At 42.3% G+C, this 23,235-nt stretch overlaps 1 protein-coding gene across 2 annotated transcripts in view; it reads right to left on the bottom strand.

Annotated features, from left to right (window-relative positions):
- Positions 1-4,103, bottom strand: part of LOC309325694 (ubiquitin-conjugating enzyme E2 E2) — a 127,281-nt gene extending 123,178 nt beyond the window's left edge. Inside the window, exon 1 of one of the 2 annotated variants that reach the window (XM_081833953.1) lies at positions 3,586-4,103. The gene's annotated coding sequence lies outside the window, so the exon portion shown is untranslated. The remainder of the gene's footprint in view (positions 1-3,585) is intronic. The other variant, XM_081833952.1, reaches the window with a different exon arrangement.
- Between the last annotated feature and the right edge of the window lie 19,132 nt (positions 4,104-23,235).

The raw sequence follows: 23,235 nt of genomic DNA, 5'->3' as shown, positions 1-23,235 counted from the left end.
AGCAGCAGTCCATAACATATCATTACTTTAACAAGTAATGCCAGTTTTTACAACAGAAAATAAATGTTTTAATCTGTCATGAGATGTCTCTCTCTCTCTCTCTCTCTCACACACACACACACACTCTCACACACACTTCCATGGTATATACTGCAAACATTTAAACTACACGTCAAGTTATATTTTATTTGAAGGTGCTTAGAGCTAAATATAACTGGGATAAAAACATATTTAGCCTGTGAAGTTTAACCTTTTGCATGTGGTCAAAAGAAAAGAAAATAAACAAAACAACAAACAATCTGAAAATCAACAGGGGAGAGTGACACTGTAGGAAAGTATTTTATTGCCGTTATTAATACCACACACAATCAAGTAGCCTCAAGGTTGTGTCATAGTGCAATAAACATAAAAAATGGGGGGGGGGAGAGACACTGCCTAAATCCCTTTTCTATTAAATTACTCCACATCCAGAGAAAGGCTTTTAAGCGTCTGGTAAGAGAAACACATAGGGATGCACAAGGGTCAGAGAGGTTAAAGTCTTTCCAAGACTACAAGATAATGAAGGAGAAACATGAGTATGAAAGTATCTGGGCTGTCTACGAACTTACATAAAAATGCACAGAACTGGGGCTTCAAGTCCTCTCCCTTTCTACCTTACTCCCCACTCAACTCAAGGAAGAATAAATAGAACCTTAGAAACTGGGATTCAAATGGCAAGGAAAGACACTGATGATGTCTTCTACAGCAGCCTTTAATTTCATATAAGCGAAGATGAATTGAACATTTCTGCTGGGTTCGTGAAAAGCAGCAGCAAGCATTACCTCACTTCATCTTCATTAGAAGCCAATCAGGGTGAAATGATCAAAACATTGGGGAGGGGAGAGTAGGAGAACAGGGGAATATGGTTTATAACCAACGAGGCCAAGGTTTGTAATGTATGGCGGGGGGCGAAGGGGGAGAAAGAGACTGAAGCAGCTGCTCTGGACTGATACAGACACACAGAATAGATACATACAAGTCACTTATTTTTCTATTTCCCCAGAGGGGGTGGGGAGCCACATGTCATAGACATAATTATGCAGTAGTGGAAATGGCAAGAGGTTGAAATGGACACTTTTAAAATGTGACATCCTCTCCTTCTCAGGCACTTTCTTGGAAAGGCAGAAACAAGAGAAAACCAGGGTGGTTTGCTACATAAAATGTAGCAAAATGAAATAGGGGAAACATAGACAGTGGACGATGGAAGGAAGGAGACGGTGTGGTTTTTTTCCAACCAAAAAGAGAGGCTTGAGGCAGGCCTGGGATACATATTGGAGACATTCCAGAAAAAGGAGTGGGTGGGAGGTATGAGATATTTCTTTGCTACAAAGAAGATGCTGCTAAGCATACAAAAGCCTACAGACTTGTTCTCGCTACATGTTTTGAGTGAGGGGCAGGAAAGGGGGAAGTTCCTTGACCACCTCCTCTTCTGGAGAACTTAAGACAGTAATAATGAAGGAGAGCAATTGGTGCTGTACTTCTCAATAACGCATTTCTCTCGCTAACTGGAAGGAAAAAGATAATTTACTTTGTGCATATGGAATAGGGGCAGTTAGGACAAAGAAGGTAAATGCTAATGGGACAGTGACACCAGCAATAGCAGAGCAACCTGGGAGAAACTGGATTCAAAAATAGGTCTGGTGGTTCCATTTATTTTAACAATGAAAATAGAAGGCTAAGCAACAAGAATAGGGAGAATGATGGGAACAATGCAAAAATCTCAAGGGGATGGCCTTTTGTTTTAAGGAAGAGAAATATATCTGGCTGAGTCAGTAGTATGGTGCAATGAAGAAGTTACTGGGGTATTACTGGTGATGATGAAAAGCAGCACACCAAGAGCACAGAAGGACAGTAATGACTGAGTTATGACAGGACACTTGATGGCTGTGGTATATTATATGGAGGATTTTCTCAGGAAGTGGGAACAAACACTGAGTTCTACATGATGAATTTCCAATACAGAACCTCTTGGGTGTAAGAATCCACACACGTGGCTATTAGCCATTACAAATATGCAATGTTTCCTTCATTAGCATGACATGAGAGTTCCATGCGATAAAACAGTCTATCCATCACCTTAGATGACACAGACATGTGTGTGCGTGCACACACACATACACACATACACACAGTCATATAATTTCCTGTAAGTGATAATCATATAGAAAGTTGGTCACATCTAAGGCAGTCCTTGCCATAGTTATCCTAACGAGAGCTTTGGCTCAGAGTGATGGAATTATTGTAGAGAATATTTGTTATATTGGGAAGAGGTGTGTGTGTAGCTAAACTTGAGAGTGGTACCATTTCTTTTATAAAGTGGATCTTTCAGGGGACAAAACTTTAGTTGATGAGGTCAGGTTAGCGATGAGCACAATAAAGCACCCAAACAGCATTTCTGACGGCCTATATTTTGAGAAACTATGAGCAGCTAGGAGGACAAAGGACTTATTGAGAGGATTAAGAACTTTCGGAAGGACACTGTGCAGAGGGTTTGCCTACTGCAGAGTATCAGGGCCAGTGACTAAAAGGCTGTGGAAAGGGTCATATATTAGGGGACATGCCCTGTTTTAGAACTAGACACGACACAGCTATGATAAAAGCAGAACATGGAAACTATTGCTTGGGTGGGTCAGGGATGCTGTAGCAAAAACTAGTTTAGAGGGGGCGTCTGCCACAGGAAGTTGAACAGGCAACAGCAGTATTTTTGTTGTGGTGAGGTAGGAGGTCCTAAAACAGGAGATGTGCTGCATGAGAAAAGGAAAGGAGTGTCTGCCATATAAGTGTATCTCCAAGGAACAGAAGCCATTCGGTTCAGGTGCCTCAACATACAGTACTGAAGCACACAAAGCCACTATTGTGGGTCAGAATTAACACCTCAACCGAGCCCAGCAGGATTGGGGGTTCAAGACCCACCTTTCCCCCTTCCCAACTAAAAGGTGGCGAGAGGGTATTAACAGGATGGTCATGAGGTTTTTTAAGGAGAGGCCGGGTGGTCATCTGTCATGGTTGCTTTAGCAGAGATTCCTGCATTGCAGGGGGTTGGACTAGAAGACCCTTGGGGTCCCTTCCAACTCTCTGAATCTACTGAAGGGGGGGGGCAGCCTGGCAAGCAGAGGAATGGATGGTGAAGAATTCAGCACAAGGAGCAGAGGGGGGATGGTGAAGAGGAGAAATATTTGCCCTAGAACTGGGCAAAAAAAAAAGGAACAAGGGAGGTGAGGTGGGGAGGACTCCTTAGCGCAAATACTTATTTTGCCAGCATCGAAACATGGGCTAAACAGAAAGGATTGGGGGGGGGGGTTAACTGGAACCTGGGGAGAATCCTGGATGGAACCACCCCCACCCAATGAAACCACTGGGGGGGGCTGGTTTAAGGGGGGGTGTCCTGCCTCCTGGGCAATAAAGCATCATGGTGGGCAACGCGCGGGGGGGGGGGAGGCGAGAGCAGGGCTTCGTAGTGAAGGGGGGCGGCAGCTGTGTTTGAGGAGGGGGGGCACTTTGAGGAGTGGGGCTGGGGAGCGTGTGGAGGAAGAGAAGCGCTTTTACCTGTGGGAGGAAGGGCAGGCGCGGGTCTCTGGCTCTCCAGCTTCGGCGTGTCAAATCCTCGTCGCGAGGAGGGGGCGCCCAGCAGGGTTGGGCTGGGTTGGGGGGGGGATCGGGAGGTGAAGGGGGTGGGGGAGTTCCTCTTCAGCGCCGGTCAGCGAGACATGCGCGCCCGACACTCTTCTTCTTCTTCTTCTTCTTCTTCTTCTTCTTCCTCCTCCTCCTCCTTCCACCCTCCCTCGGCGGTGACTTCTCCAGCTGCTGCTGCTGCTGCTGCTGCTGCTGCTTCCTCCACCGCCGCCGCCGCCGCCGCCTGAAGAAAAGTAAACCAGCCGCCGCGCGCCCGCGCGCGCGCTCCCGACTGGGCCAATTAAGCCCGGAGTTCGAAGCGAGGAGGGGGAAGAACAGGAGGCGCGCTTTGGGTTGCTGGCTTCGCAGAATGACGGAGCTGAGGCGAAGTCGCTGAGGAGCCGGGAGCGAGTGGAGTGGTGGGGGCGGGAGGGGAATGAGAGAGAGAGAGAGAACGCGCCTGCGCGCGCGGCCGCAGGGCGGGGGCAGGGGAAGCACGAGTTTTAAAGGGAAAGGGAGGCTGAGGGGAGGAGGAGGAGGAGGAGGCTGGGTAAGCGCAGGAGAAAGGAAAAGGGAGCGAGGTGCTGAGTGGGCAGAGCCGCGGTGAGCGGCGGGGAAGGGGCGTGGCCAGGAGGCCGCCGCCGACTCCCCAGCGGCGGGCTGAGGGCGGTTGGGAAGCGTGGCGTGCGAGGGCGCCAGTTTAAGGGCGGAGGGGGGGAGAGGGGGCGTTTGCTTGCTCGACCTCCAGAGCCCACAGTCCTCTTCCAGGAGACGTCTTCCACTTTTCTCTCAGCCTCTCTCTCTCTCTCTCACACCGATGAAAATACTTAACAACAACCCCCTCCATCTGAACGAGTTACCTCAGCCACTCTGGGTGGCCTGTTATAGAAATAAAATTTGTTCCTTTCCCTGTATGAGGTTCACCAAGGAGCCCGTATAGAGACCACTAAGGTTTTCTATCGGTCGGAGAAGAACAGAGACCAACCAAGGATATCTTGGAGCAAAGCGACTATTTAGCGGTCTACACCTCCAACACACACATATATATATGTTATATATACAAACTTGGATATATATATATATATATATATATATATATATATATATGTAAAAGTTGGAGGTGATGTAGACACAGTACAGATACAGTCTGGCGTCTGGCGTGCTTTGGTCTATGGGGTCACAAAGAGTCAGAAACGACTAAACAACAACAAAGATACAGTACACACACACACATATATATACATAAATAAAATATGAAACATTTTTTTAAAAGTTTCTGCCTTTGGGTGACTTATAAAGGTTTTATTGTTGCCTATCTCCTTGGCTCTGTGGCTGCGTAACTCCAAACATTTCTCCTCAGGTGAAAATAGGGACGTCCAACAACTCCAGCATTTCTCTGAGGAAAATTAAAGACATCCTGAGGAAAAGCAAGACATTCCAGAATTCCAGGACTGTCCCTGGGAAATAGGGACACTTGGAAGGGTCTACAGTGGTACCTCAGGTTAAGTACTTAATTCGTTCCCGAGGTCCGTTCTTAACCTGAAACTGTTCTTAACCTGAAGCACCACTTTAGCTAATGGGGCCTCCCACCGGAGGAGCACGATTTCTGTTCTCATCCTGAAGCAAAGTTCTTAACCCGAGGTTAGCGGAGTCTGTAACCTGAAGCGTATGTAACCTGAGGTACCACTGTACTGCCTGTATGTCCCTGAGGTGTGGAAGGGGGTCTGATCTGAGAGAGCTGCCATCTCTGACTAGCACAAGAAGGACCTGCTGGGTCCCACCGAGGCCAGACCCCCTGTTCTGTCATGGCGGCCACCTAGATGCCTCAGAAGACAGGGGTGGCTGGTTGTACAAGAAGCAAGGCCCACCGGGGTGAGGTGACTGCCTCAGGAGATCCTAATGGCTCCCTTGTCCCCATTGTTCTTGATGTAGATCAGTGGTTCCCAACCTTTTTTTGGCCATGCCTAACCTAAGCATCTCTAAAATCCTGATGCCCCCCCCCCCGACATACAATTCTTATTATTCAAAAAGTGAACTCCTATTCACATGGAGGAAGTCTAAAAGGCCATTAACTTGGTCTAAACAATCTTCCAAAGAACATGACATCCATGAATGAGAAACATAAAAGAACAAAAGGACAGTTGAAGTACTGAGGAAGAAATCACCAAGAAATTGTTAATAATAAAAAGAATATGAAAAATAGCAAATAAAGCTTCAAAACATAAAAGAAGGGAACTGAAATGCACAAATATAAAATAATTTTAACGGAAGCTTTTTCTGTAACACTTTGGTCATTTTGATTACTATACAGTTTAGGTACCTAACAAATTTAAAATACAATTTGAACTCACCTCAAGATAAGTAGAACCATAAGAAATGCAACAAAATAAAAAAAAACTGTTAAGTCATTCTCGAATTGCCCCGCTTAAAAATCAAATTGCCCCCTTGTGGGGCATGTGCCCCACGTTGGGAACCACGGCTATAGATCTTCCCTGGCGGCTGTGGGGGAAGCCGTTTTCAGGTCTGCCTCAGGTGTCAAAATGTATCGGGCCAGCCCTTGGGGTGCTTTAGCGCTCTTTGGGTGAAACAGTGAGGGTCCTCCGTGCTGTGCTGCCAGGAAAGAGACAACCAAGTATAGGCAGCGGTGGCAATTTCTGCTCGCTCGGTAACTCTGCCCAGAGAGCAGAGAATCATTAGGTAGAGGAAGAGCAGCGCTTGCTCCTTGCAGCCATTTTTTTGCCCCTTCCTCCCCAGTATGCAGCCCAGAGATCAAGGGCAAGTGGGCAAGAAGTGGTGTGGAGATTTGGTTCAGTTTCGCTTGCAGTGCTGCCTTTAATGAGGGCACACAAGACAGAGAAGGAGGAAGAGGCTGATCCTTGTGGGAACAGTTGATGCTCCTGAATAATTGTCTTCACCCTTACTTAGTAGCATGCCAAGGCTGGCTGGGCAAGTAACGGTGGCAAGCAATGGCAGTTGTTGCTTCTGATTTTTTGCCTGTGTAAATACCGTACACACAGAGAGAGGCTCTATCAGCTTGTCCAGACTCTCTGGTGCAAGCAGCGTGAGCAAGCAAAAGCTTTTGCTGCTGCAGGATCATCTATCTACCTGTTCTGCTCTCTCACCCTCTCTTTCTTTGTGGGTGGCACAATAGGGAGGGTTGGGCCCCATAGCTCCACCAGTGCACCACCCAGAGAGTACGCAAGTGAGAACACGAGAAGATGAGGTGGCTACACCTTGCACAAGCACAGATTGTGCTCACTTCCCTATCGCTTTCGTTTTGAGGTTTCCCTCCCACAATCAAGCCGTATAGAAATGTTGTTAAATAAATAATCAAAAATAGGGATTGTGCCACCCTAGAGAAAGAGAGTAAGGAAATGAGCAGAGGCCCCTCTCTCTGAGCGGTGCCTTTGTACCACCCTGCATTTTGCAGATTCTCCAAGTGTCTTTATTTTCTAGGGATAGTCCTGTATTTACAGAAGCTGTCCCGGTTTCTGATTTGATCCCAGAAAGTCCCGCTTTTCCTTAGAACGTCCCTATTTTCATTGGAGAAATGTTGGAGGGTATGGAGTTATGCAACCCCCTTCCCCGATCCAAGGAGATAAGTAACAATTAAATTTTTAAAAGATATCTGAAGGCAGTCTTGTATACGGAAGTTTTTAAATGTTTTACTATGTTTTTATATATGTTGGAAGCCACCCAGAGTGTCTGAGGCAACTCAGTCACATGGTCGGGGTATCAATAATAAAATCATCATTATGGAATAGGACATCCCTATTTTCATCGAAAAAATGTTGGAGAGTATGTTTTGAGTCAGAGTACGATAAGTGATGGTGTTGTGCCTGGCAGAGAGCAGAACCCCTACTCAGCCAGCAAAGCCCCCAACATCCCAAGTGGGCCTTCTTGAATATCAGGCTTGAAGGTAGCTGTGCCACAGTGCTGACCCCTGACCCCAATATTGGGAAAGCAGTTGAAAGAAAAGCAGTGAAGAATAATTGGGCAGAATGGAAAGTCAGTCCACCTACCTTGAGATGAACTCTTTCTATGCAGGCCATCTCTTCATATTTGCAAGAGGTAAGAACAAATTTGTTCCACACATGTGCAGCTGCATGGAAAATCAATGATGGAAAAGATGATTGTTAGTTACTTCCCTCCCTGATGACAAAATATAATGTCTGAATTAGACTACAGAACTTTTGACTGAATAAATAAACAGTTGAATGACAGAATAAACTAGGCAGAGTCAGTTTTCAGAAGCTGCAACCAAAATTAAGCAGGTGGCTGAAAGCCCCAGATGCAAGACAAAGGCAACATGGACAAGAGGACAGACTGTTAGGTGTGGGCATTTGAGACTTGCTGGATGGCACTGGGCAAACCTCTTGTGTCTCAACTTCAGTTTGCCATCTGTTTGGATATATTTTTTTATAGCCTAGGCTGTTGTGTATGGAAGTTTGCAAAATATTAAGATTATATTGTTTGTTATTGTGTTGAATTCTATGGGTGTCATAATTATTTTAAATACATGCAAATTTTAATCTTGTCTGGAACTAGAATGGTCATTCTTCCTGATTCAGCTCTTTTTTCTCAGGGATTCCAGAAGATTTAACTAGCATGGGAGAGATGTGTTCCTTGACTGCACCCCCCCAACACACACTAAAGTGCTTTAGAGGCTGCCATATCATGTGCTGCAGCTGGAAGCTTAATTTTGAACTGTTATTAATACAACAGTACAGTGATGTTTCCCTAGTCTATTTCTAACCAAAATAATACTCTGTTTTCAAAAACACTGTTGAACAGGCTATTATAAAGTCAGCACAGCATACTGAGGCAGAACCTTTCAGAATTACAGTACATAATAGCGGGAATGGGGATGGGTTTGGTGGTGATCTTTGTTGGGAGACAAGTGTATTAGAAGTTTATTTTTACTGTGATATGTTTGAAGTATACTTTTGATTTTTTTTTAACATCACTTTACTCAATAAGTGTCACTGCTAACAGCATAGCATTGGAGAACATTTTTTAGTACATGGCTATAAATATAAATAAACAGAAGAAGTACCTTCTATTAAAAAAAAAAAAAGATTCCTCACCAAAAGTAATTAGTATCTAATTTCCACTGGGAAGAAGAATCTTTAAGCAAAGCGTAGGGGATTTAAATAATGTAAAGGTGTACAGAAATGTTGTGTTTGACTTCGTAATTTGTTCAGAAGCACTGAAATACGAGATTATACTTGTTCATAAAATTAGTCAAAAACATTAATTATCCAAAAATGCAAACGTGACAAGCGCTGTTCAACATCATAGTAATCTTTCTCAGTTTTCTTTTCAAGCATCTTCTGCTGCTCCTCCTCTCCTTTGCCAGAAAGCAGTTTCACAATCAAGTGAACCACAATGGGGAGGGAGAGTTACCCTTGAATAACAATGTGAAATCAGTAAGCTTCACCATTTTCAAGTACTATACAAAGTAAGCAGCATCCTAAAGAATAAAGATAAAATATATTAAGGATGAAGTGGGTGGTATGAATAACATGTTTTGATGGCTTCACCAAAATTCTGGCGTATAAAATAAATCAGTATTTAGTGTCAAGAAATCAGTAAAATAGTGGGGCAAAAAGGAGAACCTTCTCCATACTTGGGACCCTTACCTTTTAAGTATAACTGGATAATTTGTCTTCAGACTATTAGCTATCCCTTAATCAAGTATAGGAACTAAAAGTTCTCCCCCCTCTGAGCAGAAGGAAGATGGAAATACAAAAATCCTCAGAGGAACGGATTGTCTTTAGCTATTTTTGCTTATATTTTTGTAACTTGAAGTATATGATCAAAACTCTTGATTAAAATACAGTACTTGTTGTAAAGAAAGGTTGATTCCAATTGCGTATCATCCTATATGATGCTGTGTTTCAGAGGATGTCAGGCAGATTATGCGTGGTTGAGGGCTGAGGACAATGGTTTTGGAACAAAAGAAACCTGAGAAAAAAGACAGATCTAATCTGTGAAGAAGCATATAAAAAGACAAACTTCTAAAGGCCTAGATGTTTCTTGTCATCAAGTCTGAGAAAGTTGATTTATTTCCTTTACCACATCCTTCTTCCATACTTGCTGTTATGTTACAAGTTACCACACAATGCTGTTTGGGGACCCCTGTGTGGGATGTTAGGTGATATGCATGTGGGGACAGATTTAAGCTGGTTGGTAGAATGTGGTGTATTTTAAACCATGGGGCATAGTAATGAGTAGTTGGCAGGAATTTGTGTTATTAATTGTATATGCCAGGTGTGGGCAGCCTTTGGTTTTCCAGACAATAGCTCCCTGGCTATTGGCCATGCTTACTGTGTTTGATGGGAGTTGTAGTTCAGCAACATCAGGAGGGCCAAAGGGGCCTCACACCTGGCCTGTGGTGTATCAGAGAAGAAGACATCAAAATGGATTATACTGGTCAGGATGAAAAAATGGAAAAACCCTCTTGAATGAAACCCAAAGTGCATTGTGAACTTTGGAGAAAATGAACTTTTTATATTCTAATATCTCCTAATTCTTGCGCTTGGGATAGGATAAAAAGAGTTAGTAAATTAAAGCACAAAGAATGTAATTTGCTAATTACAAGTGAAGATACCAAAAGTAATCTGAATTGTTTCCCATACAAATCAACAAGTGGTAGTGGATCCGTAGAATAAGTCTGCTCCTTCTTTCTTAGAGCAAATGGGAGAGGCACCTGTTCACAGTTATTTTCAGCTTACTCTCCCCTCCCCCAAATACTCATCTTTTTATGCAAGGTTGGCAGGAGCTGGGACTGAACAATGGGAGCTCACCCCGTTGTGGGGATTTGAACCGCCGACCTTCCAATCAGCAAACCCAAGACTCAGTTTACACCACAGCGCCACCCTAGCATCAGTAAAATGGATTTTGCAGCAGGAGATGTGAGATTGAATGAGTGGTTTGGTAGAACTGGCTTTCACACCACATTTCTGCCTTGAACTCAATTTCTGGCTTTGAGCAGATTGTATATCTATGTCTAGTTCAGCATTCTGTTTCCAGCCAAATACTAGAGTGCTTACAAGTAGGGTATGAGAGCCATAGTATTTCCTTATTAAACCAGAAACTGGTTTTCAGGGGTATACTGCATCTGCACATGGAGGTTCTGTTTATCACAGTTGATAAGAAAGATTTGTAGAAGTGGTGCAGGCAGGCAGAAGGAGCTCTGGATAGGTCAGGGAGAAGTGAGTGAAGCTGTGATGGGATTAGCCTTAGAAGATTATCAAGATTTATGCAATCCTAATTCTTTTGGAGTCACTAGCTTGTACTTGTAATTATCTAACTGGTTAGATAATACATATTTGACTGACACCAACTACTCCTCCAGCCTGTAACCACTGAGCCCAAGTTTATTTTTCCTTTTGAGAAAACAAATACAACTCGCTTTTGAAAGTGTTTCAACTCTCTGAATCTTTCCACTTTGATTGTATTGTTTTGCTTGTCCAAATGCAGTGGAGATCAGCTAAATGGCTTGCTATGTTACGTTTCCCATGAGGTGAAGGATCACAAAACTATAAGTATCACAGCTGCTTCTGCTTACTGAGGCCAGTAATGAGCCAGAAATTGGCCAGGAATTGTAATGTTGTGGATTGGTCAGTGTACAGAGAGTAAGACAAACAGAAAAACTGGATACACATTTCCTCCCCTCTCTTCATACAGAGGGGAGGCTAATAGAAAGATGGCTATCTTCACCTTGGATCTAATCTAACTGAAGTAAACATAGAGATCCCCCATTTTCTTCAAGTAAGCTTTGATATTGCCACTGTAAAACGTTTTATATGTGCTGTGCATAATTTGACAACACGCTTCCCAAACAAACTGAGGGAACACGTCATTTAATTTTATTTACTTTTGGGCTTCCGGGTTGGCGCCATCGCCGAATGGCGGACTCCCTCCGATCTCCGGAGGGAGTCTGCTCGGCAGGGGCTGGGTCCTACCGCACCGGCGATGCGGGGACCCTTAAAAACCACGGCCAGAGGAGGCCGTGGACATGGAGACTCGGCTGGCACCGCTAGCGCCCTCCCGACTCGGGAAGGAGCCTTTTTAAAGGCTCCGGATCGGGTGCCGGGGAGAAGCGTGGTGCTTGAGTTCTCTGCTATCCCTGCCGAGCGCAGCCGCATGCCATCCGGCGGAGAGCGCTGACTTCTTCTATTGAAAATTTGGATCTAAAAGAAGAACCCGTGAGTAATTGGAATATGGACTAAAAAAAAGGGGACAAATTTTTAAAATTTGGAGCAAACGGGGGAGGTGGAAAAAAGGAAGTCAGCCCCCCCCTAAATTGTAGAAGAGCCAAAACAAAGGAATGGATAACTAAGATCGAGAGTAACCTTATTTCACCGAATTAGCAACTTCGCGAGGGAAATTTATAAGATTGAGCCGGAGGAGAAAAGTGGAATTTGTATTAAAAAGCAACACCCCCCCCCCCCCGGAATCCCTGGAGCGATTCGTGAAAATGCCTGGAGAAGAGTAACGGAGGTTTCGACAGGTTTTGACAGCCGTCAAGGAGCTGTCAAAACGGAAGAATGTAACAGAGACTTGGTTATGGACTTTGCCGGTTACATTTGATATAAGTTGAGTATAAATTGTTTCAAATTGTTCAAATAAGGATAAACAAGCTATTTGGACTGGTGGATGGGCTTTGGAAGGGAACTTTGTTATGGGAATCCATCTAGAGGAGCTGAGGGATATTGCATGTGTTTTTGACAGGAAACTTGTGCAGTTGAATAGAACTTTTAATCTCCTGGGAAACTGCAGAAATGGAACATTATTTTGTCTACAGAGGTCTACACACTATAGGAAACAATGGAACTATCTGTTGGAAAATGAAAGGATCATGATGTAATGTTTTGTTCCTGAACAACAAGCCTCTGCAGGGATATTAGAAACTTTTGGAGAAAGAACATTTCTGTGGGAGAACAGAGAAACAAAAAGGAGGAGAATGGCCGACAAGAATAAGGAAACAACAAGAACTGGACAGAAATGGGAAAGGGGATATTTGGGATATCCAGATTTGACAAGCTTATGGAATTAAAATTGGAGTTTCTACTCCTGGATATAAAAATCTGGATAGAAGAAATGGACCCTCTTCTCGATAGACTTTTTTTTAGGATTGGACATTCGCAATTAAATGATTGGACATTCGTAATTAATAAGACTGGCAAAGAATCAGAGGGATATGGGTTTAATGTAATGTGGGGAACTCCAGGAAGATATTAGAGATGGAGGGCTAGGAGGAACGTAACAGGGAAAAAGGGGAGGGAAAGTTGGAATCCAAAGGTTGTAAAATTATTATTTAATTCTATGTTGTTGTTTTTTATCTGTATTAAAGGGGGAAACTCGTGGAAGGGAATAGATCGACCTTAGGGGGATGGGAATTACGTTAAATTGGGTAATGGAGGATGATTGCAATTTGGGGATAAGAATTTGTTGAATCTAATTGTTTATTTGGAAGATTTGGAACACATGAGGGGGTGGGGAGGGGAAGTCCTAGTTATTGGAAAAAGTTTATAAATTGGATTTAATTTGTTTTAATTTGGAAAATCTTAATAAAAATTATTTTAAAAAAAAAATAATTTTATTTACTTTTGCTTATAAGAATTACATTATCCAAGCATAAAGCTTGTAGGGCTGCTCTTTGTTTTAGATGTGGTCCATTTTAATTTCAATAACAAGTGAGAGATAAGTGTTATATCATCCTTTTTGTTTTTCGCACCTTTTCACTTCTCTATAAGTGGGAATTTCTGAAACAGATGCATCTACCTACTTGAGCTTTAAAATATTCAGAGAGCATATAAGGTGCATGTTGGTATTAGCTATTGTTAGTGTTTCTGTTGGCCTTGTTATTCTTGAATCTGAGTTGCATCTGAGTACTAAAGGAACTGACATATATTTACTCACTGCTAGTATCAATTTTGAGGGGGGGCCCTCAGTAATATTATTGTAATCCTCACGAAAGAGAGCTTATCAGGAAATGGGGTGGGTGGGCAGTTCTGGCCGCTCAGTACTCAGTCTGGTGCAGAAAAAAGTGCAGGATGAGGCAGTTGTAGTATCCACCACTAATTCTACTGAGCCCTGATGTTATGTACTTTAGGAACAGGGCCCAGAAGCATTGAAGGGAATAAAGATGGTGGTGGCTGTAGTCACCTGGCCTAGTGCTTCTCATAAGGAAAGATGAGCCCTACTGGATCAAGCCAATGACCCATTTAGTCCAGCAGCCTATTATCACAGTGGCCAACCAGATAGGGAGCCTGCAAATAGAACCTGAGTGAAACAGCATTCTGCCCACCTGCAATTCCCAGACACTGGAGAGAGACCTGTCAGGAGTGAACATGAAACAATGGTACCAAATCGTATGGGAAACAGCCTTACTAGAAAAGCTAGCCAATAGACTGAAAGTGACAGTGGGACAAATAGAGGAGGATACCTTTACCCCAGTATGGCTCACCTTTATCACGTATGCAGCCCAACAGGACAATAAGAACCCACCGACAACATACAAACAATCTGGCTAACTTGACCCAACAACTCCCCACACCACGCAAACAAATCTCACTGCAGCCAACTAAACACAACCAACCATGCCCTAGGGTCCCCACCCAACCACTTTCACCATTGAGGAAACATAATGAACAAACAGAAAAAGAACCTACCCAAATGATGCTGACATAAAACCCCCCACATAAACACTAAGTATAAGAATATAACTTTACCACTTCCTCTCCTTTTTCTTCTTCCCCAACATTATTCTGCCCACAGACTGTCTCCGCAGAGTGGTGCATGCTCTAGTTATCTCTCGCTTGGACTACTGCAATGCGCTCTATGTGGGGCTACCTTTGAAGGTGACCCGGAAACTACAACTAATCCAGAATGCGGCAGCTAGGCTGGTGACTGGGAGCAGCCACTGAGACCACATAACACCCATCTTGAAAGACCTACTGTACATTGGCTCCCAGTATGTTTCCGAGCACAATTCAAAGTGTTGGTGCAGACCTTTAAAGCCCTAAACGGCCTTGGTCCAGTATACCTGAAGGGGCATCTCCACCCCCATTGTTCTGCCCGGACACTGAGGTCCAGTGCCGGGGACCTTCTGGTGGTTCCCTCGCTGCGAGAAGCCAAGTTCCAGGGAACCAAGTAGAGGGCCTTCTTGGTAGTGGCACCTGCCCTGTGGAACGCCCTCCCATCAGATGTCAAAGAGAAAAACAACTACCAGACATCTGAAGGCAGCCCTGTTTAGGGAAGCTTTTAATGTTTAATAGACTATTGTATTTTAATATTCTGTTGGAAGCTGCCCAGAGTGGCTAGCAAACCCAGCCAGATGGGCGGGGTAGAAATAATAAATTATTATTATTATTGCAACAAACAAACAAACAAACAAACAAACAAACAAACAAACAAACACAGTTCTGCACCCTTATGCAAAGAAGTGGGACACTGCCAAGGAAGGATTTTGCAGGATATGAAATATCCATATACTCTGTTTTCCAGTTGTAGTTCAGCAATAACAAGCGATTCAGTGACGACCTTGCCATTGTAGGTAGAAGATCTCAAAGCACAATAAGGGTACAGATTTTGCATGTCAAGAATCTCTAACTGAAGCCCCAACAAGGTTCTTTGATCTAGACTTTCCCAATCTTGGATTTGACATGTAGGCTTGTATGTGAAGAGCTTTCCAGTACAAACTAATTTATTAGCTCATCTGATAGTTCCGTGCTGTTATTCTGCCACAAAAATATACTCAAAACGCTATGTTACTGGACCCTGTGGTTGTACTGCAGTTTCATATTTCCTTAAAGGCCTTATTTGTGGAGCACACCTTAGCTTTGTAGAACACTTCAGCTGTGTGGCTGAACAAAAAAGCTCTTTGAAAGGAATACAACAAAAAAGAAAAGTGACAAATTAACTTCTCAATTTTTAAAAGATCAATTCTAGGCCATTCTCAAACTATTTTAACAACTTTTTGAACTTTTCCTATTCCTGCTGCAGCTGATGCTGACATGCTTTCATTAAAAAAGGTAAACAGTAAACATTTTTAGGGCTTGGCACTACTGACCACCAGTGGCGTAGCGTGGGTTGTCAGCACCCGGGGCAAGGCAAGTAATTTGCGCCCCCTAACCCATGGATTTGCGCCCCCAACCCGTGGATTTGCGCCCCCTAACCCGTGGATTTGCCCTAACCCCAGATGTTGCGCCCGGTGCGGCCGGCCCCCCCTGCACCCCCCACGCTACGCCACTGCTGACCACGATGACGATGTTCTTTTTTAAAAAAATAATTATTATTGAAGACTTTCTTTGTTTACAAAAGTATGTGCATTGTTACTTTTCTCGGGTTGTAAAGTCTTCTTCATATATTGGTTACATATGATGTGAAATAAACAAATTCTCAAACCCGACTAAACAGCCGCCCTGAGCCCGGCTTCGGCTGGGGAGGGCGGGATATAAATAAAATTTATTATTATTATTATTATTATTATTATTATTATTATTATTATTATTATTATCCATCCCACCCACCACAACAAAAAGAATTAAAAAGGTAAAAAAGAAATTTTAAAAACATTTTAAAAAGAACTCTGTGCTGTTTTGAGTTCTCCTGGGCGGCAACAGCAGCAGTGGCAGCCGTCCTTATGAGGCCTGTCAGGCCCCGCCCAGGGCCAGGTGGTGAGTGGCAGGAACAGGACCTGCAGGTACTCACAGCAGGGGAGTCCTCCTGGGCAGCTTTGTTTGTTTGTTTGTTTGCAAGGAGTCTGATGTTTGGGAAAATGTGTCCCTGCTGCTAAGACAAATGGGAAACTGCTTCTTCACTTTAGCCTAATCACACATTCTTATCTAGGTACAGTGGTACCTCGGGATGCGAACGGGATCCGTTCCGGAGCCCCGTTTACATCCTGAATGGAACATAAGACGCAACGGCATGTCTGCGCATGCACGGGTCTCGTTTTGCCCCCTTCTGCGCATGCGCATGACATCATTTTGAGCGTCTGCACATGCGCAAGCAGCGAAACCCGGAAGTAACGTGCTCAACCTGAAGCACATTCAACCCGAGGTATGACTGTCTATTCATTCAGCTGTGCATCTGATTATGGTTTATTATTATTATTATTATTATTAAGAATTTTATTGATACAATGAAAAAAAAAAAGGAAAAAATAGCAGAATAAACAAAAAAACAGACAGAAAGAAACAAACATAAAATTTAACATCTTGTAATAACCATCTTTTCTTCATTTTTGGACCTCCTCACATCTCCCGCTCCTGCATTCCAATTAAAACTTTATCCAGCAACTTATCACCTTATTTCCATTCTTATTATACACATTTTCAAAATTTTGTCCCTAACTTTGAATATTTTATCTAGATCTTAAACTCCTAATTTTAACATAGTATTTATTCAAAATTTATTATTCTCATACAATTCACTCATTCTCATAATCTTTTCAACTAGCTTTATGGTGCCCTGTTGTTTTCAAATCTCTCATCCTTCTTAACACTCATATAGTTTACAGTGTTTTTGTAAATAGTCCTTGAATTTCTTCCAATCCTCCTCCACTGCTTCTTCTCCCAGGTCTCGGATTCTGCCGGTCATTTCTGCCAGCTCCATGTAGTCCATCAGTTGCATCTGCCATTCTTCCAGCGTGGGCAAATCTTGAGTTTTCCAATATTTGGCAACAAGTATCCTTGCTGCTGTCGTTGCATACATAAAAAATGTTCGGTCATTCTTTAACACCCTCTGGCCAACAATGCCCAAAAGGAGGGCCTCTTGGGGTCTTGTTTTCTAATAAGTCTTTATATTTTGTCCAGACATTAAACACTGCTTTCCTTACAATATGGTTCTTGAAATTCTTGTAAATCTTAACCTTGTCATACCACAGATATGCATGCCATCCAAAAGCATTGTTAAATCCTTCCAAATCTAAAACATCAGTGTTTTCAAGAAGCAGCCAATCTTTTAATCAGCAGAAAGCTGCTGATTCATAGTACAGCCTTAAGTCTGGCAGGGCAAACCCCCCTCTTTCTTTAGCATCAGTTAGTATTTTAAACTTAATTCTGGGCTTTTTGCCCTGCCAGACAAATTTCGAAATATCTCTTTGCCACCTCCCGAAACACTCCATTTTGTCCACAATCTGTAGAGTCTGAAACAAAAACAGCATCTTTGGCAATACATTCATTTTTATAGCAGCAATTCGGCCCAACAAGGAAAGTTTCAGTCTTGACCAACTTTCTAAATCTCTCTTAATTTCTGACCAGCACTTTTCATAATTATCCTTAAATAGATTCAAATTTTTTGCTGTTATGTTCACCCCTAGATATTTTACTTTTTTAACCACGTTTAACTCTGTCTCTTTCTGAAACCTTTCTGACTCTGAAGTTGTCAAGTTTTTTTCCAATACCTTACTTTTTTGTTTGTTTAATTTAAAACCCGCCACCCGACCAAAGTCTTGAATCAATTGTAATACCCTTTTTGTGCTAGATTCTGGCTCCTGTAGGGTCAAAACTAGGTCATCTGCAAAAGCCTTAAGTTTGTACTGTTTCGCTCCGACCTCTGATTATGGTTTTCTCTATATTATATTTTCGCTACACACAGCTAGAGGTGGACGGGGGCATAGCACTGAAGATCAATGAAAACACTAGTGCAATGTGACAAGGGAGGAAGCATCAGCCTTGGAAATGAGGAAATGTTCCATCTTCTCCCACATTTAGAGTGAGGGCAATGGGACACTTTGTTTACTCTCAGTGAAAGTGACATATAGATTAGATTGGATTAGATTTAGTCAGTTTATGTATTGCTGTGCACAAAAGAAGTCCCGAAGCAATTTACAAGGATAACATACAATATGCAATAAAAATCCATTAAAATGAAACAAATACTTAAACTGTTCATATAGGTAAATTTGACTAGCCACAGGGTACAATAACATCAAGATGTTTACTATATGATCCCTCATTGGCTGGGATCCTATAGTGAAGAAACTGTTTCAAAGCCACTGGGGTAGCATGAGACTCTTAACTTTAGGGTCATGGGTTTGAGCCCATTGTTGGGCAAAAATATTCCTGTATTGCAGGGGTTGGAATAGGTGGCCCTTGTGGTCCCTACAGTTCTATTATTCTAAGTAGGACAAAATTGCACCACTGCATCTGTACACCGGGAGACAAATAGATGCAAACATTTGCAGGAGTGGAAGGTCGGTTTTTGGAGTGTGAATATTTTAGCATCCTCTGAAACAGGAACATTTGTAGTAACAATCAAGCTTTGCAAAATGTTCAGCATATCACAGCTCCTTACACTTATCTTTGTCATTTTGCACATTCAGAAGGAACAACCATCAAACTCCCAGAAAACAAATCTGGCTGCTTTGCAACAAAGCAAAGATACAGATTTAAGAAAGACATGAATCATGATTTTACACTTTGCTTTATTTACTTGCACGGGCCCAAGACACACACAGTGCACATGTACCGTATGAAAGTACTTAAGCCGTCTCTGGCATTGGTTTTCAGAAGCAGGGAGAGAATGGTTTAAATCTGCTTCCTCTACAGATGTTGGCAAGACCTTACTTCACCAGAAGTTAAGAAAGTAAAGAAGAATGTAGCAAGTGACAAAAAGGCATAAATTAGTTTTCCATTTTCAGAGAGCAGATGATGGTGTGTTATAAATTTGATGTGTCTGTCACTTCATGGACACGTTTGCTTATTTATTTTATAATAAATTACTTCTGGCATCTGGAACAGAGTTCACATTTGCTTACTGCATTGAAAAGCTATGAACTTTACTGTTTCCAGTCATAAAAAAAATATCTACAGAAACTAGGAAACTAATATTAAGGAGAAAGATGTCCTTTATGGGATCACCTGGGATTTCTGTTGTATGATTGATTGATCTTCTTGGCTCTTAGTCTGTCATCTCCTTTTAACTGATTTTCCTCTTCCCTGGGCACAATCCAGTAAAAGTTAGTCATGACTAAATGCCAATGAAATAAAAGATACTGAACTTAGTCAGAACAACTTAATCCTCTTTCTGTTGCTTTCGGTTGGATTCCATTGTGGGTAACTTGCTGGATTTTCATCTATTGCCTTTGCCCCATTCTTCCTTTGGTTCTTCGTGTTAGGAAAAATGTGAGGATGGGGGTGGGAGGCAAAATACGTCATGCAGTATTTCAACATAAATAATAATAATTGTTAGTATGGAATGTTGGGAAATAACCAAGGGAGTGTTCCAGGCAGCTGCGACTGGGAGGTGGTCTACAAGCTATTATTTATACATCCATCCATACCCATTCATGTCCATTGTGTTACATAATTCCATCAGTAATCAAAGAAAAACCACACAACAGATTTCTTCCCTTCTGCCCTGATCACATGAAAAATTATTTTTTTGGTACTCTTTTGTATAGATTATTTTTATTAAGTCAGTTTTTCAGGCACAGATACATTTTTAGATGGAAAAACAAGAAGGAAAGGAAACTGATCTTAATAAGGATCTGGCCCATGGAGCCAAAAAAAGCCCCCCCTCCTCTATTTTAAGGGAAAGGAACTGAAAGTCACATAACTATCCTCTTAGTTGCAGCAGCCCTCTTTTGTATTTGATGTACCATTTAAAATGACAGTAACCAAATATTGTAAACATTTGTATTTTAAGTAACTGTTGTAAAGTTAACCACCTAGTTCAATTGCTCCCAGATGTTTTCCCCCATGGACAATTTGAAAATTGCTGAGGGTCTGGGTAGACCACTTAGTGATTGTTCTGACCGTTGTAACAATTGCAATTCCTTAGAATTCAAAGTAACGAATAAAAGAAGTGATAAAACTGCAGTTAAAAATCAATATGAACATTCAGTCTGACGGATGTGCTGTTTTCTATCTTCAGCCACAAATACTCACAGCCACACAAACCTGGGTATAGCCAAAGGGGGGCAGGGGGGCAACTGTTTCCCCAAAATCAAGTAAATTAATAAAAATACTTAAATAACTGACCAAGTGCATCACAGATAACTCAGTTCTGCCCCCCGCAACATAAAGCCTGCCCCCGGCTATGCCCATGCACCTGAATGAAGAGATAAAATGAGTTATTATAAGATTCAGTTCTGTCTCAGCAAAGGGACTTCATGTAGATTGACACCATAGATTTACAACACATCCATTGCACATTTTAAGCACATGGCTTTCCCAAAAGAATCCTAGGAATAGTAGTTTACCCCTCATAGAGCTAAAGTCTCAGCACCCTTAGCAAATTTCAGTTCCCAGGATTCTTTGGGGGAAGCTATTTACTTTACATTTGCATTGAATGTGCTTTAAATGGTCTGTAGTGAAGAGTGAGAATGAGTCAGGCCAGAAAATAAGTATGACCTGGAATTATTATAATTGAGAAAGTCAACAAATATTGGCAGTTTTGCCAATCATATGCTAGAAAGGTTTTTATTTTTAAAGCAAAATGGTTGGTGTTTTTTTAAAAATTTATGAATGTATAATCCACACTTTCATTTAAAATGTGGAATACATGTGGAATACAACATATAAGAACAAAATTCACAACGATATCCCTAAAAATATCATTAAAAACATCAAATTACAATGAACACTTTAAGTAGATCTGTTCAAAACAAGTTTCAAGTAGGTTTTACTAATTACACAATGCAAGCAGTGTACAGTGGTATCTTGGTTCTCGAATTTAATCCATTCTGGGAATTCAAGGTGCATTTGAAAACCAAGGTGTGGTTTCCGTTTGGCTGCAGGAGCTTCCTGCACTCAAGCGGAAGCCGCGTCGGATGTTCAGCTTCTGAAAAACGTTTGCAAACAGGAACATGAGCTGATTTGTTTGATAACTAAGCGGTTTGAGAACCAAGGTACCACTGTACTGACATTTTTTAAAAAAGAATAAGCTTTACCTTAAAAAGAATCAGGAGGCAACAAGTGCATTTTCTCAAACAGCATGCATAAAGGCTTCCTATAAACTGATTCTGTTTAACCTCCTGTTTTAGACATTTTCTCACAGCAATGTGAAGGGATTAAGGCCTAGGTTTCTTCTTTACATCTGCAGGAGTCACAAAACTGAACACTTATGTAGCACTTTCCAAAAGTGGCTTTGCCAGTTTTTCTCAAACTACAGTGGTACCTCGGGTTAAGTACCTAATTCGTTCCGGAGGTCCATACTTAACCTGAAACTGTTCTTAACCTGAAGCACTATTTCTGGGTTAGGGGAGTCTGTAACCTGAAGCGTATGTAACCTGAAGCGTATGTAACCCGAGGTACCACTGTACAGAAGTGGGAAACAGAGGAAACAGACAACCACTCAAGTATTAATAGAAAACAAATTCTAAGTAACCAGTATATACATCTCGAAATGACAGTTCTGCACCAAATGGGGCCATTTGTCTATTGGTGGCTATTAATTCTGATTGCTAAACGGAACCTTCGTATTCAGACATAGTCTAACGTTAAGCACCAGGAAATAAAATAGGGAGGGATGTTGCCTTCATACCCGTTTGAACGCTTCCTACAGGTATCAGGCTGGTTTCTGTTAGAAATATGATGCTTAATTAGAAGGACCCTAAGCCTGATCCAGTAGGGTTCCTGTTGAGAAGCTCTTCATGTAAGGGAGCAGGATCTAAAATCTCAGCCAGGCTGAGACAAGGCTGAGTGCAAACTCAGGCAATGGAAGGGAAATTTGAGTAAACGGTCAATGGAGACTCAGTGGATCTGTTTCCTCTTAGCAGCTCTTGTTTTTGTCTTTGGAGAGTGGAGGTGGTGGGAAGATTCAGAGGCAGCCAGTAATCCAACTGTGAAGTGTGGGCAGGGAGCAAACAGTCCGTCTCTGTGGGAGAAACCTGCCAAGTTATTAGACCACAGGCTGTGAGTTGTTATATGTAAAAATTAAACAAGTTTGCAGTTGTCTATAATTGCATTTTGTACATGCAGTGGTACCTCGGGTTACATACACTTCAGGTTACATACGCTTCAGGTTACAGACTCCGCTAACCCAGAAATATTACCTCGGGTTAAAAACTTTCCTTCAGGATGAGAACAGAAATCGTGCAGCGGCGGCACGGCAGCAGCAGGAGGCCCCATTAACTAAAGTGGTGCTTCAGGTTAAGAACAGTTTCAGGTTAAGAACGGACCTCTGGAACGAATTAAGTACTTAACCTGAGGTACCACTGTATACGAGTTTCAAAAATCAACATGCTCTCTAATCCAGTTTCTGTTGGTGGATTTATATTCCTTTTTCTTTCTACATTGTATTAGTATTTGTGGCATCCAACAAGACAGCTGAGATAGTTAACTGAAGGATTAGGTAGTTATGCCAACTGGGTTGAAGGCCTTCCTTAGGACCACATTGCGGTGGTACCTTGGGTTACAGATGCTTCAGGTTATAGACTCCGCTAACCCAGAAATAGTACCTTGGGTTAAGAACTTTGCTTCAGGATGAGAACAGAAATTGTGCTCCGGCGGCCCAGCAGCAGCGGGAAGCCCCATTAGCTAAAGTGGTTCAGGTTAAGAACAGTTTCAGGTTAAGAACAGACCTCCGGAATGAATTAAGTACTTAACCCGAAGTACCACTGTA

The sequence above is a fragment of the Podarcis erhardii genome (genome assembly GCF_964252035.2).
Source record: "Podarcis erhardii genome assembly, chromosome: 12".
NCBI lineage: Eukaryota > Metazoa > Chordata > Lepidosauria > Squamata > Lacertidae > Podarcis > Podarcis erhardii.
This window is presented reverse-complemented; position numbering and strand designations above follow the sequence as displayed.